The sequence below is a fragment of the Phoenix dactylifera genome, chromosome 4 (assembly GCF_009389715.1).
Source record: "Phoenix dactylifera cultivar Barhee BC4 chromosome 4, palm_55x_up_171113_PBpolish2nd_filt_p, whole genome shotgun sequence".
NCBI lineage: Eukaryota > Viridiplantae > Streptophyta > Magnoliopsida > Arecales > Arecaceae > Phoenix > Phoenix dactylifera.
Genome location: NC_052395.1, coordinates 28,402,721 through 28,422,701, shown reverse-complemented (window position 1 = coordinate 28,422,701; position 19,981 = coordinate 28,402,721). Strand labels below are relative to the sequence as shown.

General features: G+C 41.1%; 1 pseudogene; it reads left to right on the top strand.

Moving 5' to 3' along the window:
- The first annotated feature begins 17,785 nt into the window (after window positions 1–17,785).
- On the top strand, window positions 17,786–17,883 carry LOC120110715 (annotated as a pseudogene).
- Window positions 17,884–19,981: the final 2,098 nt, after the last annotated feature.

Here is a 19,981-nt window from a genome sequence, read left to right as displayed (position 1 = left end):
TGCACCGGGCCTGGCATGCGGATTCCGCCGCGAACGTCGCGCCGCTGTGGGGCAATCCAACAGTGGTATCAGAGCCAGATTTTGGGGATCCAATTAAGATAATAGTTAATTAATTATGAATTAGTTCTGATTTTTTAATTATTAAGCATGCTGAAAAATTCTGCGTGCTGAAATTTCGTGATGCTGAAAATTTTCAGCATGCTGATTTTGTTAGATCGATCATGCGATGTTAGTTTTAAAATTATGATATGATTATGATGTTTAAAATTAAGGTATTGCATGATCTGGATCTCAGATGGTTGCATAATAAAATTAAAATCAGATTAGATAAAATCATGCATGAGATGCATGTGGTGATGATCATAGGATTCAAACCCTTTTGGTATCGAATGTAATGACCTGCGATGGGCTGTAATGTCATGTAATTTTTCAGATGCTTGCATGCATCTTATTTAATATTTTGAGAGGCCTGCGTGCTTCCTAAAAGGGAGATGTAATTTATTTTTATTTTACTTTATATCTGGTTGTATTTCCATGATGTGATGTACGTCAACGATCAAGTCAAAGATGATACATGAGATGAGCAGGGGTCTAAGCGGTTGATGGCGATTGGATCAAGAGTTGGTCAAGGATCGAATCAAGGAGGTTTGGAACCAATTCAAGAGTTGAAGACCAGTTGATCGATTGACGTGCATGTGCTTGTAATACGACCTAACTAGAATCCATGATCATCACCTATTTAAAGTTTAGCTTTAATTATTGCTGTGATTATAACTGCCTGCAATGTACCGTTTGCATGTGATGTGAATGATAGTCGGGTAGATATGTTTACATGTGATGTAGCAAACCCAATTGAGACCTAAATTAAAACTTCCTCAATCAAGTCGAGAGTGAACCGATATGAGCAAGTCATATTAGATTAATTGATCTAATTGGTGTCTAGGAAAGCATGAAAGGTGGTTACTTAATTAGGACCTTACTCTCTGAGTAAGGGGAGCCTCCCACCTGCTTACCTGGCCAATTGTTCGATTACCTCTTATGAAGAGCTCAAGTTGCAAACACTAAGACCTGATTAACCAATATTAAGTCAATAGGTCTTCCACTGTAGTAGAGCTGCTAAGGTCTTTCTGATATTGATTTGTCTCGGCTGGACACAGTGGTCAAGTTGCATCGGAGGGCTGGACCTCTCTATAGACATGAGATGTTGTAGGGTAAAGGTGGGGTTAGGCACCAATAACTGTTAGGTGAGGACCCAATGACGACTTTATTCCTACGGTTATACGGTGGGTCTGACTTAACTAAGAAATGGGACCAATAACTGTTAGGTGAGGTTTTCATGACTTAGAGACCAAGTTACACTGCAACATGCTTGAGAAACATTGTACAAGAGTTGTACATTCATCAATCTATGTGTCACCAATAACTGTTAGGTGAGGTGGCATGTAAATCGGTGGGACCACAGTACCCACTAGAAACCCTAGTCGTGTTGGATTTCCGTTTCCCTACCAGAGGAGTGTGAGGGATTCGAGAAAATAGTGGGAGTTACATTTGTTCTAAAAGACCTTAGAACAGATTAGGATCAAGTACAAAAATCTAACTAGAATCTTTACTCTCTGAAGATACAATGTCAGCTTCAAACCCTTTGACCCGTATTCTTGAGACCAACCGACTGACCGGAACCAATTACAAGGACTGGCTTAGAAACCTCAAAATTGTTTTGGACTGTGAGAAAATAGGCTACATACTCGATTCAGATAGCCCCACACTACCAACACGTCCTACTGATGTTCAGCGTCAGATGCATCAAAAGTGGATGGATGATGACATTAGAGTTAAATGCTATATAATGGCATCTATGTCAAATGAACTCCAATGCCAGCATGAAAATATGAAGACTGCTAGGGACATACTGGCACACCTGTAAGAGTTGTATGGTGAGCAGAGTCGCACAGCTCGTTTTGAAGTGTCCAAGAGGCTCTTCAAGACAAAGATGCGCGAAGGGCAATCTGTCCATGATCACGGTCTGACTATGATCAAGGACCTAGAGGAGCTTGAGAAGCTCGGAATGAACATGCACAAGAAATTACAAGTGGATTTGATCCTACAGTCACTTCCTGATTCATTTGGTCAGTTTATAGTAAACTACCACATGAATAAGATTGAATGCACTAAGACTGAACTAATCAACATGTTGGTAACTGCTGAGGGAGCCTTGAAAGGTTCAAGGGGCAATGTCCTTGCTGCTGAGTTGACTTCTGGTTCCAAGAGAAAGTCTACTTGGAAGAAAAAGAAGCCTGCTAAGAAGCAGAAGAAAGACAAGAAGCCAAAGAAGGAAGTTCAAAAGAAAAGGGCTAACGACAGAGGAAAATGTTTCCACTGCAATGTCGACGGCCACTAGAAGAGAAACTGTCCTTCATACCTCGAGAGCCTGAAGAACAAGAAAGGTGACACACCTTCAGAAGGTATAGACTTGCTCATAATTGAAACTAATCTAACGGTTTCTTCTACTTCTAGTTGGGTTATAGATTCTGGTTCTAGTGCTCATCTATGCACTACCATGCAGGGTCTAAAGGAAAGTAGAAGGCTGGCGGAAGGTGCGGTAATCCTTCGGGTTGGCAACGGGGCAAAAGTTGCTGCTGTGGCTGTGGGCACCTACCATCTGCGACTACCGTCTGGTTTTAGTTTATTACTTAGAGGCTGCTATTATGTACCTGTTGCTAGCAGAAATTTGATTTCTGTTTTATGTCTAGTGCAGGAAGGTCATGTTTTTACATTTGACAAAGACTGCTATTCTATTTATTTAAGAAATAAAATAGTCGCACATGGTTTTATGATTGACAGTCTCTATCATTTACATATGGATGTATCTGTGAATGTTACCGAGCAAGAAGTGAGTGCCAAAGGATCCAAAAGATTCAGAGATGAGATAAACCAAAAATATTTGTGGCACCTCAGACTTGGCCATATTGGAGAGGATAGGATGAACAAAATGGATAAAGATGGGCTTCTCGGCTCATTGACTTCCGAGTCATATCCAGTTTGCGAGTCCTGTCTTCAAGGAAAAATGGCTAGATTGCCTTTTGTAGGACATGGGGAGAGGACCACTGAAATACTTACCCTAGTACATACAGATGTATGTGGCCCATTCGATGTGCTAGCCAGGGGACGTTATTCGTACTTCATTACCTTTACCGATGATTATTCACGGTATGGGTATGTGTATCTTATGAGACACAAGTCTGAATATTTTGAAAAGTTCAAAGAGTTCAAGAATGAAGTAGAAAAACAAACTGAAAAATCTCTTAAGGCTCTTCGATCAGATCGAGGAGGAGAATACCTTAGTGGGGAATTCCGGGACTATCTCAAGGAAAACGGCATAGTCTCACAGTGGACACCTCCGGGTACACCTCAACTCAACGGGGTGTCAGAGAGGAGGAACCGGACCCTATTGGATATGGTCAGGTCCATGATGAGCTTTACTGATTTACCTATGTTTCTTTGGGGAGATGCCTTACTTACCGCAGTATATCTACTGAATAGAGTTCCCTATAAATCCGTTCCTACCACACCGTATGAGATATGGCATGGTAAGAAACCAAATCTTGGTCATCTCAAGATTTGGAGATGTCCGGCCCACGTCAAGAGACTACAGGCAGACAAGTTAGAGGCTAAGACCATAAGTGCTCGTTTTATAGGATATCCTAAAGAGTCATTAGGATACAATTTTTACGTCTCAGAGGATCACAATGTGTTTGTGAGCCGTCACGCCATCTTCTTGGAAAATCAGTTTATCCTTGATGGAGGCAATGGGGGGAAAATTGAGCTTGAAGAGAAAGTCTCAGAAAAGCAACGAGTCACGGATCCTATTGAACCCATTCATACAGAGCCAGTACAGGATGTCCCTCGACCACCTCGTAGATCTAGTAGGGTCTTCCATCCTCCTGATAGATACTTAGGTATACTAGAAGAGGATACCGAGGAAATGTTCCTAGTGGGAGATAGGGATCACATACAGGATCCCAAAACCTACAACGAGGCGATATCTGATGTCGATTCTGAGAAATGGTTGGAAGCTATGAAGTCAGAGTTAGACTCCATGCATTCCAACCAAGTCTGGACCTTAGTAGACCCACCAGAAGGTATTGTACCTATTGGATGCAAATGGATCTACAAAAGGAAGATAGGTTCGGATGGAGAGGTAGAGACCTATAAGGCAAGGCTTGTGGCGAAAGGGTATAGTCAGCGCAAAGGCATTGACTATCAGGAGACCTTTTCACCTGTAGCCATGCTAAAATCCATCCGAACATTGCTTGCCATTGCAGCATTTCATGATTATGAAATCTGGCAGATGGATGTGAAAACTGCTTTTCTGAATGGATATCTTGATGAAGATATCTATATGGAGCAGCCTTTGGGTTTCACTTCCAGTGATAGAGATCACAAGGTCTGCAAGCTGCAAAGGTCCATCTATGGACTAAAGCAAGCATATCGGAGTTGGAACACTCGTTTCGATGATGCAATCAAAACGTTTGATTTCATAAAAAATGAAGAGGAACCATGTGTTTACAAAAAGGTTAGTGGGAGCGCTGTCGTATTTCTCGTACTGTACGTGGATGACATCCTACTGATAGAGAATGATATTCCCATGCTAACCTCGGTCAAGGTCTGGTTGTCAAAAGAATTCTCCATGAAAGACCTTGGGGAAGCATCCTATATTTTGGGAATAAAGATCTATAGAGATAGATCTAAAAGGATGCTTGGCCTTTCACAGAAAATGTACATAGAGGAGGTGCTGAAGAGGTTCAGCATGGAAAACTCCAAGAGGGGTCTCATACCCCTAAGACATGGAATTCATCTCTCCAAGAAGATGTGCCCCAACACATCTGAAGAGATTCAACGCATGAGCAAGATACCCTATGCATCGGCAATAGGGAGCCTCATGTATGCCATGCTATATACACGACCTGATATAGCCCTTGCTGTGAGTGTCACAAGCAAATATCAGTCGAATCCAGGTGAAGAATACTGGACAGCTGTGAAGAATATTCTTAAGTACTTGAGAAGAACTAAAGATTTATTCTTGGTTTTTGGAGGATCATCTGAGTTAAAGGTAGAAGGGTACACAGATTCAGACTTCATGACTGATGTCGATGATAGGAAGTCAACATCTGGATATGTGTTCTTGTGCAATGGTGGTACGATGAATTGGAAGAGTTCTAAACAACCGATCATTGCTGACTCTACTATGGAAGCTGAATACATCGCCGCCTCTGAAGCTGCTAAGGAAGGCTTCTGATTCAAGAAATTCATTGCAGAATTAGATGTAATGACATCAGATGCCATAACACTCTACTGCGATAATAATGGTGCCATAGCTCTTGCTAAGGAACCAAGGTCTCATCAGAAGTCCAAGCATATAGAGCGGCGCTTCCATCTCATACGCGACTATGTTGAGAAGAAGTATGTCGAGGTGCAGAGAGTAGACTCCGCGGACAACGTGGCAGACCCGTTCACTAAGCAGCTAAGTCAACAAAAGACTGAAGCCCACCTTGAGAAGATGGAACTAAGATACATGACTGATTGGCATTAGTGCAAGTGGGAGATTGTTAGATGTATGCCCTAGAAGCCAATTTTGGCTGACACATTATTAATTCTAGAGACATAATTTTGTACTTGACTATTTATTATTGAATAAATAAAAGACATCTTTCTATTCATATTGTTTATGTGTCTATGAATCGTCCAAGAATTAATAAGATGATGATGCGTATTCTTAAGAGTTAAGAATTTGAGCCATGCATCATTGGTGATTAATTTCTGAATGCTCCTGATCAATGGATCATCACAAGGACGGTGATCGATCCGATCAGTGCACACATTACTTTCCTTATGGATGGACGAGACTCGAGTCCACAGTGTGGCGACACTGAAGTAATAGTGCAAGTGCTTGTGAGAGAACAAGGGTACTGAGCGTGACCAACACAAGAAGTCACTTGGATGTCTATCCACTCGTCAGTGACTTGCTTGATGTTGCAGTAGTATGACTAGTCCTTTGACCTGCGATGCTTCGGCTACTCACAGTGAGGTTATTGTAGTTTGACTGCACAAATGTATGGTCTCTAGCCATATGGGTCCATGCAGTGTAGATTGGCTGCAGTAAGTTCACTGTAGGAGTAGGGTATTCATCTACAAGGAATCTATCGACCTTGATAGATAAGGAGAGATCCTATGTGATTTATGAGACTGAGTTCGTAAGACCTCGGCCAGGGCAGATTGCATAGTGGAGAAAGAGTTTTCCACTCTCGAACTTAAGTCGAATAAATTTTGACATATGACAGACGAAGGGGTTTGGCGAGTTATCCATGACCTCCGTCTTGTAGGGATCCACGATAGAAGGACTGTAACACATGACAACTGTACCTAGAGGTTCATCATTCTATTCTGCTGGGTAGCCACTACATGCTGCTAGGTGTCACTGGTGGATGGTGGGACTCATAGGGATTATCTTGATGATCGATAAACCCTAATGAGTTGAGTTGGAATCGTTCCAACCCATTGAAAGGAGTTTTCAATGATACTGAGATGGAGATCTCAATATGTCTCATTACCAGTCAGATTAGAACCTATGAGGTCACACACATTAGAGGTTCTGATTATTAGGATTGTCGATTTGTGATTTGGAATCACAATGTCAATTGTCAATAAGATTGATGTACAAAATAACCCACTAAGAGTTAGTGAGCTAAATGGAAGAATTAAATAATTATAATTAGATTATAATTTAGTTTTTTATTGCTGATTAATTAAGTCAAATTATGATGGGTCTGATCCAAAAGAAATTTTACTTAAATCCTAGTCAAGAGTTGGCTAGATCGAGTCCCAAAAATCCTACCTAAATTCAGCCTTTTTCTTTATATGGAGCCTCCCTTTTAATGCCCTATCTTGAGGAGTCAAAAATTGGTAAGAAGGGGCAGCCAAGAGGGCAAGGAGGAGCGTGGCCCCCTCTCCTTCTTTGCTGGGAGCTAGCGCCCCTTGATTCAAGGAATCAAGGGGCCCGCCAATGCAAAAAAAAAAGGGGGGAGGCGCCAAGGAATCCTAGTGGGACTAGGACCCTTGGCGCCTAGGGTTTTGAACCCTATAAATGGGAGCCCCACGTCCCATGCTTTCAGATGAGAACTTCTCCCAGCCGTGGGGCAGCAAGAAGGATTTTTGGGATATTTAAATCAGCAAAAAGGGAGAGAAAAGAATCAAAACAGTGAAGGGTTTTCTTCTTCCTTTTGAAGGCTGCATAAGGTGGGATCTTTGTGATTTCTTCTTCCTTCTTCTTCGACATCCAAGAGAGGCTTTTGCAAGGAGCTAGCACCCCGGTGAAGCCCCATCTCTGATCTTCAGCAACCTCGTGTGGATACTTGTAGAGGCCGGACGTTTGTGCGGCTACAAGGAACCAAACCACGATCATCGGTTGCGGTGTTCTTCTACCCGCACAAAGGTGAAGATGAGATCTTCATTTGAACTTTTATATTTCTGATTTTCTAGTAGTTTAATAATTCATAATTAATTATTAGATCTTAGTTTAGTCCCCATCTTAATTCAAAAGGGTTCTGAATCGTTTCGATTCAGAAAAATTTTGAAATCTACCCGATCCTATTCCGGCGTATGCGATGCACCGGGCCCGGCATGCGGATTCCGCCGCGAACGTCGCGCCGCTGTGGGGCAATCCAACAGATTGCAATATCCAATCTGGGCGTTGGGAAGAAGATGCGCTGGAATCTGATTGGTGGAAGTCGGCTTGATCCTTGGGTCCGTGGATGAGGTGCTGGGAACGGAACTGGGAGCTGATCCCTTGTCGATGGAGGAGGCCATGGAGAGGATCTCGGACGGTTGCTGGCTTCCAGATGCTGTGAAGATGAGTTGGGATCCTGTTCCAAAACAGGGGAGGACGGAGTTCCTTGCCGTGAAGCTCGGGAGGATGAAGCTGCGGACGTGGAGCAGGGGGAGAGAGGAAGATGAGGATAAGGAAATGAACTCGGAGTGTGGAGTTGGGAGGTTGGTTGTGCTGTCGTTGGTTGGAGATCTGGGAGATGTGATCCGAGAAGATAAACTTGGGAAAGAATGGAAATAGGAACAGGGGATTTTGTTTAGACTTGGTTCTAGATGGATGTTGTGAATGCAGGGAAGCTGGGAAGGACGTGGAGGTTTGGATTCGGCTGGGAGGAAGTTGTTCCGAAACAGGGAAGAATACGTTTGGATTTGGTTGGGATATGGCTATGTTTTGAAGCTAAAACAGGGATGAACTCGTGATGAAGATATGATGGGGAGGCGTTAGAACGTGGAATAGATCACAAATGTGGTGAGCTGGACACAGAGGAGATGAGGAGGAAGCGCTTGGACCGGGATCTAGCGGAAGAAAGATGGGATGCTCATCCAGCTGGGAGGGAACTCATGACTGGGATGTATGTGAAATAGGGGAGAATCATAGCATATGCGAACGGGAGATGAGGATGAATACGGTTGCTGGGTTCATGTGGACGGAAGGGGATGAGGATTGATGCAAAAATAAAATTGTTCTCCCAAGTGCAGGAGAATCGTACAAGTAGTAAATTCTCGGGAGTCCGAGGTCGAATCCTCAGGGAACGAAATGTATATGAGATTATTTAATATAATTTTAGATTAATTAATTCAATAAATTTGTGGATTAAAATTATGTTTTGATTTTCAGAAATTAAAATGCAGAGAATAATAAACACAATTCAATGAAATAAAAATGGTAGGGATCTGGAATCCCCCTTGATGATATTGCATCCAAGGAATAAACTCTATGGTTCTTGATTTAAGATTTAATGTAGGATAGATCTAATCATGGTATATGTTTCATGAACATATGAACTCAATTTCTAAGCATTCGTCGTGCTTTCTACGTCTACGACAAATCAAATACTAAAGCAATCCATATATCAATAATCATAATCCATTTAAGAACTATCTACGAAATAACTATGCATGGATCAAAAACATATCAGTAAATATAATTCATTCAAGGCAAAAGTTTAGAGTTTACTTCAAAGAGCAATACATCAAAGGTTCATCCATCTCCCTCCCTAGGACTTTAGCCACTCATTGAAAACTTTAATCCCTCTTTCATTTTCTTTCTTTCCCCTTTTTTTTTCTTTTCTTTTCGGAAACAGGGCCTCCCCTGTTTTCTTTTTCTTTTCGGATGGCAGAGGCCCTCCTCTGTTTTTTTCCAATGGGAAAGAATGAGCCCCACTCCCCCACCGAGAGAGACCTTATATATCCCCCTTGATGGATCTCTCATGCCAGCTGCAGGATACCTGGATGCGGAAGAGGAAGCTCAGACGTGGACGGCTGGATGAGGGGTCGACGCTCGGATGAGAGCTGATCGCGGAAATCCCGGGATGCTGATCATTTTCGGACGCGGAGGGACGGCTGGAATGCGGAGATGCTCGCGCGGAAGCTTGGTCGCCGATGCTGAAATCACGGGATGCCGACCTACACGCGGACGGATGAGGGAGCTGGGATCACGGACGCCTGCGGGATCTGGGAAGGGCTGAAGCGTGGAGATGCTGGCGAACGGAAGAGCTGGGGGCTGAACGCGGGAGATTCGCAAACGGACGCGATGGTGAGATTCGCGGATGACTGCTGAATCATATGCAGAGAAGATTGCATGCGGGAGAAGCGGAAGGAAGCTGAGATCTTTGCTGGAATCTTGGATGCGGACGGCTGGTCGCAGGAGGATCGGACTGCTGGCGCTTGGATGGACGGGATGCGGACGTGGAAGCTTCACGGGTGGATCACGATCACGGAGCTGGGAGGCAGACGTGTGGACGGGAGGTTGCTTGGGAGATATGATCGCACGGACATGGGATGGGAGCTGGAGCTCGGGAGAAACTGGAGGAAGCTTGGACTGATCTCGGATGCTGGATGGGGGATTCGCGGATGAGGGATGGTGTGCTGGAGCTTGAAGCTTGGATGTGGCTGCACCTAGTCGGCTAATGCTCCTTCTAGTATGCAACTGGGACCGACCTCATGTGGTTGACTAATCACCTACTATGATGCATCTTTTTGAACCCAATGTGCATTTTAACTTTGATTTCCGATCACCTGCACCCCACAAAAATATAATATTAATACAGCACTTCTATCATTATTTGTTAGCAATAATACTAATTTAAGTGATGTGTAGATCGCACTTTTGTGCTCTCATCACACCCCCCAACTAGCTTATTGCTAGTCTCTAGCAATTAATGAGCAAATAATAAAATGGGAGTACAAAAGGTGTGGTTTAATCTTTGACTTTTTATTGAAGCTAAAGACATAAAACTAAGATATGTACTCACTTTCGTAGGAATCACGATTGCACTTAGCACGTGCAACAAGCCGTTAAACCCCTAGGTTACCCTAGTGGACGAGTGTTGTCTCGTGAGGGTTTTCAAGGATGTTACCCACAAACATCATGAATTATATGACATGAGATTTTAATAAAAATAAACCCTAAGCTAATACACATGTAATTAATTGACAAATATTTTCAAGTATGGCAACTGTCAAAACAAAGAATATCAAAGTGTAGTGTGCATCAAATCATATGACTTTCTCAGAGTACTAATACCTCCACCACAACAGAGCACCGCCTGAGTTTTAGGTGCACTACTCAAGTCCACAAATGTTTTCTACACTTTATTAGAACCTGATCCATCAAATTTTCAGAATATCACTTGTTGTCTAAATTTGTCAAGAATGGTTCGCATATAAAGAAAGAGCTATCAATCCCAACTAAACAACCCGAGTATACAGAGGTCCAATACAATGGAGTCAAACCAGCCATTACCACATGTCACTAGGTTCAGTCCAACCAACCTTATTCATGCTTATTGTTATTTTTATTTTTAAAACACATATGACGATTACAATAGTCCAACCCCATTAGGCTCTAGTAAGATCCGTGTAGCGAGCTTTCAGCCAATGACCCCCGATCCAGTTGGCTCAAGACATTAGGTGAAACACCCCTCGGGCTTAATTACTCGAATCAAACTACGCCACGGGATTTTTTTTTTTTTTTTTTGATCAAAATATTTTCCTCCCCCCAACTTAAACATTGCATTGTCCTCAATGTAAAAAAAATGCAAGAAAATTATATATTAGAGACAATAGAGAAAATAATAGAGAGAAGAAGAATACCTTGAGCTGTTGATTTCCAGAAAAGAAGACCTACAAAATAAGAAGAAAACTAGAAATAAAAGAAAAAATTTAATTCTAACTAATATACACATACCTTGGCCGTCATGCTCAGTCATAAGAAGGCTCCTCCAAGGGAAAGGAGTCCTCTTCATCTGCAAAATTCTCAAGAAAAGGTTTTAATCTTTGTCCATTTACCTTAAAAATTGTGCCATCCTGTGGATTTTCAATTTCAACTGCCCCGTGTGGAAAAACAGTTTTTTCAATGAAAGGACCTGTCCATCTTGATCGTAACTTTTCAGGAAACAGATGTAAGCGAGAGTCATACAAAAGAACTTTTTGTGCAGGTTCAAAAGATTTTCTTAGAATTGAGTTATCATGCCTAATTTTCATTCGTTCTTTACAGAGTCTAGCATTGTCATACGCATCCCGACGAATTTCATTCAATTCACTTAATTGTAATTTTCTAGCGAAACCAGCATCTGACAGTTCAAAGTTTAATTGTCTAATGGCCCAATACGATTTATGCTCTATTTCAACAGGTAGATGACATGCTTTTCCATAGACTAGCCGATACGGGGACATACCAAGAATAGTTTTATAAGCAGTACGGTAAGCCCACAATACGTCAGAAAGTTTTAAAGACCAATCTTTGCGTGATGGATTCACCGTTTTCTCTAAAATTTGTTTGATCTCCCGATTGGCTAGCTCTACTTGGCCACTAGTCTGCGGGTGATAAGGAGCTGCAATTCTATGAGTGATACCGTACTTTCGTAATAGGATCTCAAAAGGCTTATTACAGAAATGTTTTCCTCCATCACTAATTATAACCTTGGGCATCCCAAATCGTGAAAAAATATTTTCTTTTAGAAATTTCAAAACAGGTTTGTGATCATTAGTTCTACAGGCAACAGCTTCTACCCATTTTGACACATACTCAACACCAACTAAAATATACTCATATCCAAAAGACGGCGGAAATGGGCCCATGAAATCGATGCCCCACATGTCAAAAATTTCAATAGCAGTAATGGGCTGAAGAGGCATCATTTGCCTACGAGTTAGACTTCCAACACGTTGACATGGGTCACATGTCCTACAGAACTCGTGGGCATCTTTAAATAGTGTAGGCCAATAAAAACCACATTGCAACACTTTAGCTGCCGTTTTCTTAGATGCAAAGTGTCCTCCACAAGCATTGGCATGACAAAAAGAGAGTACACTTTGTATCTTGATGCAAAAATAAAATTGTTTTCACGAAACTAATCTCCCAAGTATAGGAGAATCGCACAAGTAGTAAAATCTCGGGAGTCCGAGGTCGAATCCTCAGGGAACGAAATATATATTAGATTATTTAATATAATTTTAGATTAATTAATTCAATAAATTCGTGGATTAAGATGATGTTTTGATTTTCAGAAATTAAAAACAAAGATGATATGCAACTAAACAAAGTTCAATGAAATAAAAATGGTAGGGATCTGGAATCCCCCTTGATGATATTGCATCCAAGAAATAAACTCTATGGTTTTTGATTAAAAATGAATGGTAGGATAGATCTAATCATGGTATATGTTTCATGAACATATGAACTCAATTTCTAAGCATTCATCGTGCTTTCTACGTCTACGATGAATCAAATACTAAAGCAATCCATATATCAATAATCATAATCCATTAAAGAGCTATTTACGAAATAACTACGCATGGATCAAGAACATATCAGTAAATATAAGTCATTCAAAGCAAAAGTTTAGAGTTTACTTCAAAGAGCAATACATCAAAGGTTCCTCCATCTCCCTCCTAAGAAATCAGCCACCCATTTTAAAAATTAGTCCCCCTTTCATTTTCCCCTTTTCCTTTCTTTCTTTTTCTTTTCGGAAACAGGGAGGCCCTGTTTCCCTTTCTTCTTTTTTTTCTTTTGACAGAGGGCTCCTCTGTTTTCCTGCCGAATGGGAAAGAATGAGGCTCTGTTTTTTTTTTGAATGAACTGCCCTCCCCTTTGCCAACCGAGAGAACCCTCTTATATGCTGCGATTGGTCCCTGATCCCACAGGATAAGGGGAGATTCCGAGTATCCCGGATGCGAGAAGGCCAAACGCGGGATGGGAGCTGATCACGGATCCTTGGGGCTGACGTGGCGTGGCAGGCTCGGCTGAAGATCCTCGCAGACGGCTGGGAATGCTGTGGATACGGGTGAATCACCACGGTTGGCTGGGAGATCTGGGAGAAGTTGGATGCAGGAAGGCTTCACGGAAGGATGTGTGGACTGCGAGGAAGACAGAAGGCTGATTGCTTGCTTAATCCGGAAGAAAAGGATGGACGCGGACGGGAGATGATCGCTGATGCTGAAATCACGGGATGGGAAGATGGATCTTTGCTGGGATGAGGTGCGGACGAGGCGTGCGCTCGTGAGGAACTCGGACGTGGACGCTGCGATGAAGTCGGATGGAGCTGGGACGTGCTGTGAACGTGGAAGCTTGGGAGATCTGAACCGTGGATGGCTCGCGGAAGAAGCTCCATGGATGATGGATGGCTGGATCGAAGGATGAAATTTGGGTGCTGGGAGGTTGCGCGGACACTGGATGAGGGGTCACACATTGGGCTGCTCTGGAGAAGCAGACGCGGAAGATGCTTCGCGATTCTTCCACGCGGGTGGATGGGCTGCACGCGGCTCAGATGCTTGGGCTCATAGAAGACTGAAGCTGCGATGAAGTGGACAGCTGAACTTGACCTCCTCCTAGTGTGCAACTGAGGTCGACCCATGCGGTTGGCTGGTCACCTATAGTGATGCATCTTTTTGAACCCAATGTGCATTTTAGCTTTGATTTCCGATCACCTGCACCCCACAAAAATATAATATTAATACAGCAATTTTATCATTATTTGTTAGCAATAATACTAATTTAAGTGATGTATAGATCGCACTTTTGTGCTCTCATCATATCTCATGATCCGGAATGCATCTTCTAAAGATTTGATCATTGCAATACTTGAACAAATAAGGGGCATCATAATAATAACTCCTTACTTCACGCAAGAAATTATTCTTATCATTCGATCCCCAATGCTCCGGCATCCGGTTCGTGACAAGAAAGTTTACAATATCAGCATACCATGGTATAGTAGAAAGTGCAAACAGCTGCTCTTCAGGAAACGAGTCCTTGATGGGCAACTGTGGCACCAAATCATGAACAACTAGCCGTGACAGGTGGTCAGCAACCACATTTTCTACTCCCTTTTTATCTTTGATAGTGATGTCAAATTCTTGGAGTAGAAGTATCCATCGTATTAAGCGTGGTTTGGCCTCTTTCTTATCCAGTAAATATTTTAGCGCTGCATGATCCGTGAAGATAACAATAGGAGCACCAAGGATATAAGAGCGAAATTTGTCTAATACAAACACTACAGCAAGCAATTCCTTCTCGGTGGTGGTGTAATTCATTTGAGCATCATTTAAGATTTTGCTTGCATAGTAGATGACATATGGCTTATTATCCTTGCATTGTCCTAGGACAGCTCCTATCGCATAGTCACTAGCATCGCACATGATCTCAAAAGGTAATGACCAATCAGGTGGTCGCACGATGGGTGTAGTGCTAAGCATAGCCTTCAATTTTTCGAATGCCTCTTGACAGGTTTCGGTCCAATTGAACGGTGTATCAAGGGATAGGAGGTTACATAATGGTCGAGCTATGACACTAAAGTCCTTGATGAACCTCCTATAAAATCCGGCATAACCCAAAAATGATCTAACATCTCTAACTGTCTTGGGTGCAGGTAGCTTGGCGATTAAGTCAATCTTAGCTCTATCAACTTCCATGCCTTTCGATGAAACAATATGTCCTAGGACAATTCCCTTTGGCACCATGAAGTGGCATTTCTCCCAATTCAGTATCAGGTTCTTTTCTATACACCGAGCTAAGACAGCTTGTAAATGTAGTAAACAATCATCAAAAGAATCGCCAAAAACAAAAAAATCATCCATGAACACTTCCAAAAACTTCTCGTTCATGTCTTCAAAAATACTGAGCATGCATCTTTGAAATGTTGCAGGTGCATTACATAACCCGAACGGCATCCGACGGAAAGCGAATGTACCAAAAGGACAAGTGAAAGTAGTCTTCTCTTGATCTTCTGGTGAAATCTCGATTTGGTAGTATCCGGAATAGCCATCGAGAAAACAATAAAAATTATGTCCTGCAACTCTTTCCAAAACTTGGTCTAGGAAGGGTAAGGGAAAGTGATCTTTCCTAGTGACCAAATTTAATTTTCGATAGTCAACACACATGCGCCAACTCGTGGGGACACGAGTCGGGACTAACTCACTCTGCTCGTTTTTGACTACCGTCAGACCTGCTTTTTTGGGCACGACTTGAGTAGGACTTACCCACTTGCTATCGGAAATTGGGTAAATAATACCCACGTCAAGCAACTTGAGTACTTCTGCTTTAACCACATCTCTCATTGTAGGATTCAACCTGCGTTGCATTTGCCTTGTGGTTTTGGCATTGTCCTCCAAATATATCCGGTGCGTGCAAATTAAAGGGCTAATCCCCTTCAAGTCTGCAATAGACCACCCTAAAGCTCCTCTATGACTCTTTAGAACACCAAGTAATTTTCTTTCTTGGGCATGATCAAGATCAGATGAGATGATTATAGGAAAAGTGTCATCGGATCCAAGAAAGGCATACTTGAGTTCCTTCGGTAAAGGTTTCAACTCGAGCTTAGGTGCTTGTTCATGGGATGGTACTATCTTTGCTTCTCGAGATGGCAAATGTTCAAATTCCTCTATTCTCGGTCTCCACCCATTGACCATCATGACATCCGAGTTATCTAAAGTAGGTGGGACCGTATCATTAGTAGTACCTTCAGAATACCAATCTATCAAACCATTGTCGGCCGATTCAGTAAATGTTTCTTTTAACAGATATTCTTCCGCAATGGTTTCAACCCATTCAACTTCTTTACTTTCTTCATGATCACTGGGTTGTTTGCCTATACTAAAGACGTTCAGTTCCAAAGTCATATTGCCAAAAGAAAGCTTTATGACACCATTCCTACAATTGATCAATGCATTAGAAGTTGCAAGGAATGGGCGTCCTAAGATGACTGGAATCTGAGATGGTGAATTGGAAGCCGGATGTGTGTCCAGTACGATAAAGTCAACAGGAAAATAGAACTTGTCTACTTGGACCAACACATCTTCGATAATTCCTCTAGGGACCTTCACTGACCTGTCAGCTAATTGTAAGGTGACAGTTGTTGGCTTCAACTCACCTAAACCGAGTTGCTCATATACCGTATATGGCAACAAGTTCACACTCGCTCCTAAATCTAGCAATGCTCGCTCAATCCTAAAATTGCCAATGATGCACGAGATAGTTGGGCAACCTGGATCCTTATATTTAGGAAGAATGTTATGCTGTAAAATTGCACTCATATTTTCAGCCAGAAATGCCTTCTTCTTGACATTTAAACGACGCTTGACGGTGCACAAATCTTTTAAAAATTTTGCATAGGAAGGCACTTGTTTTATTGCATCAAGAAGAGGTACATTGATTTTTACTTGCTTAAAAAGCTCAAGAATTTCAGAGTTTGGTTCAAGCTTTTGCAAGGGCTTTAATCTTTGTGGAAATGGTGCAGGAAAAGGACATTCAATTTTTTCAGTAGATGTTGGTGCTTCAGTTTCTTCATTATCCTTTTCTTTTGTCTTTGAAGGGTCAGAATCAGGTATGGCTTGAGTTTGTTCTGGGACTGGTCGGTCAATAACTTTTCCACTTCGCAAAGTTATTATACTCTTTGCTTGCTCTTTATGCGAAGTTGAAGATGATGCATTGCTACCGCCGTAGACTTGAGGATTAGGTTGTGGTTGAGCTGGTAGCTTACCTTTCTCTTGAGCACTTAAAGCAGTGGTCAGCGTTGTCAGTTGATTTCTTAATTCATCATTGATTTTAGCTTGACCTTGCATGAAAGATTGCAAAGTTTCTTCGAGACTGGATTTTTGAGGGGGTGCATGTGCATAATGAGGGTGCGGAGGTGGAGGAATTGGGTTATATACTTGTTGAGGTTGGTCATTCCTCCACCTGAAATTTGGATGGTTCTTCCATCCAGGGTTGTAAGTACCCGAAAAAGGATTATTGAAAGATTTTTTATAGGTATTCATAACATTGGCCTGATCGTGCAAGACTTCCTTAAATGCGGGTATTGTGGGGTAATCAGTGATGAGATGGCCAGGCATCTCGCAAATCCTACAACACTCGCTGTTATGTTCTACGGTCTTGACGGGTTCAATCCTTCTAAGTTCAATTTCCTCTACCTTCCTAGTAAGGGCTGCCATTTTAGCTTGAATATCATCCTGAGTATTAAGGTTGTAAAGGCCCCCGTGTGGAATGCTAGTAGTCTTAGGCAAAGGTTTATTCACTCTATCCCCTGTATCCCATAATTGTGCAGTCTCTGCGAGAGAGTCTAAATAGTCCCATGCCTCATCGGGTTGCTTTTCCAGAAATAGACCATTGCACATAGTCTCTATAAATTGTTTCAACTGTGGAGACAATTCCTCGTAAAAGAAACTAATGGTTCTCCATGTTTCAAACCCATGATGAGGACAAGAGAGTAGCAAATCTTTAAATCTCTCCCAGCATTCATAAAATGTTTCATGGTCTTTTTGTTGGAAATTACTAATGTGCCTTTTCAAAAAATTAGTCCTTTGTGCGGGAAAGAACTTTTTTAAGAATTCTCTTTGCATATCATGCCATGTTCCTAACGATCTTGGTCTCAAGGAGTTTAGCCATGTTTTGGCTTTATCCTTCAAAGAAAAAGGAAACAAGGTTAATTTAAGGACATCTTCCGATACATTTGGCACTCTAAATGTGATGCTAATTTCCTCAAAATCCTTAAGGTGAAGATAAGGGTTCTCGGATTCCATTCCATGATACTTGGGCAGCAATTGAATTACTCCTGGTTTGATTTCAAAGTGTCCTACGTTTTCAGGAATAATCATACATGAAGATTGACTAGTCCTAGTGGGATGTAAATATTGTCGAAGTATCATAACTGGGGGTCTACCTTCATCACCATGGTGACTTCCTACATCATCAGGAAAATTTGCCATCTCACAAGGTGTGAGATACTGCGAAGGAATTTCAAGGATGTGTCCTAAGGGATGATCTAAAGTTGTACGACTTAATCGACCGGTGTCGTCCCTATTCCAACTTAGCATACAAAATTTGATTAAATTTTTTTTTTATGTTTTTTTGTAAATTTAATAATTTTTTTTATTTTTTTATGTTTTTTTTAAAAAAAATAAATATAAATGTAAGTACCAACTAAAGATACCCTAAAACTACACCCTAAAACAAAAATCTATTCACAATCAATCATGCAACTAAACATTACACCTCAATTTCTAATGTTTTTCCTAAATTTCTAGACAGCTCCTAACTGGTTTGAAGAGGGCACCTAAGCCTCCAATCCGGTCTAATGAACCGAGTTGACCAGGTAAGCTCCCAGGTAAGTGGAGGGGTCACGATGCGTTCGCAAAGGTCCCACTTAAAACCCACTTGCCTCGAACAGATGAACTGTCTCCCTTATAGGGACAAAGCTTGCCTAGACATCAACTAAGCCACAGAGCGAAATTGGTGCAACTTTCGGTGGTCTTCATCCTATTGAGCTCGAATGTCCTTAGGGGCCAATGTCTAGTTGATTTTACTTAAGCTTAGGATATTTATGCAATGGGGTGATTTTTGGGCTAAGGACGAGTGATGAAATCCCGACCTTATCTTTTTAAATTGGTTCAGTCCTTAGAATATTTTATGCTGATGCCTTATACTATATGCAACAATCAAGAGATTTTTTTTTTTTTAATGTTTTATGACATGACATTAAATTTCATTGAATAAGTGATCAAGCAAATTATTTATTTTTTTTAAAAAAAAAATTTATGAGTTGAAGTTTGAAACTTGAATTCTGAAATTTGAAATTTGAAATTTTAGGTTTTTCTTTTTTTTTAAAATTTTCAATTAGCAACAAGGGTCAATGAGATATGTTAACAATAAAATTCTGATTCAAAACAATTAAATGCAGAAAATTCAAAACAAACAGTAGCAAGTTTTCGTATTAATCTGATAGTTTTAAAAGTTTCAGAATGTCAATCAGACCGTTCAAATGAAAGAAACACAGGTCCTGCACCTGACGACCAAATTTGAGTTCAATCAGATGGTTAATTTTTTTGATATCAGAGTTTGATGCAGACTGTGCAGAAAATAAAAAAACAGCAATAAAGATTTTTTTTTTTCAAAAGAAAAATACTAACAAATCAACTAAAAATTAACTCTAAAATTATACTAATAAATCAGCCGTTCTCCGGCAACGGCGCCAAAAACTTGATACAAAAATAAAATTGTTCTCCCAAGTGCAGGAGAATCGCACAAGTAGTAAATTCTCGGGAGTCCGAGGTCGAATCCTCAGGGAACGAAATGTATATGAGATTATTTAATATAATTTTAGATTAATTAATTCAATAAATTTGTGGATTAAATTATGTTTTGATTTTCAGAAATTAAAATGCAGAGAATAATAAACACAATTCAATGAAATAAAAATGGTAGGGATCTGGAATCCCCTTGATGATATTGCATCCAAGGAATAAACTCTATGGTTCTTGATTTAAGATTTAATGTAGGATAGATCTAATCATGGTATATGTTTCATGAGCATATGAACTCAATTTCTAAGCATTCGTCGTGCTTTCTACGTCTACGACAAATCAAATACTAAAGCAATCCATA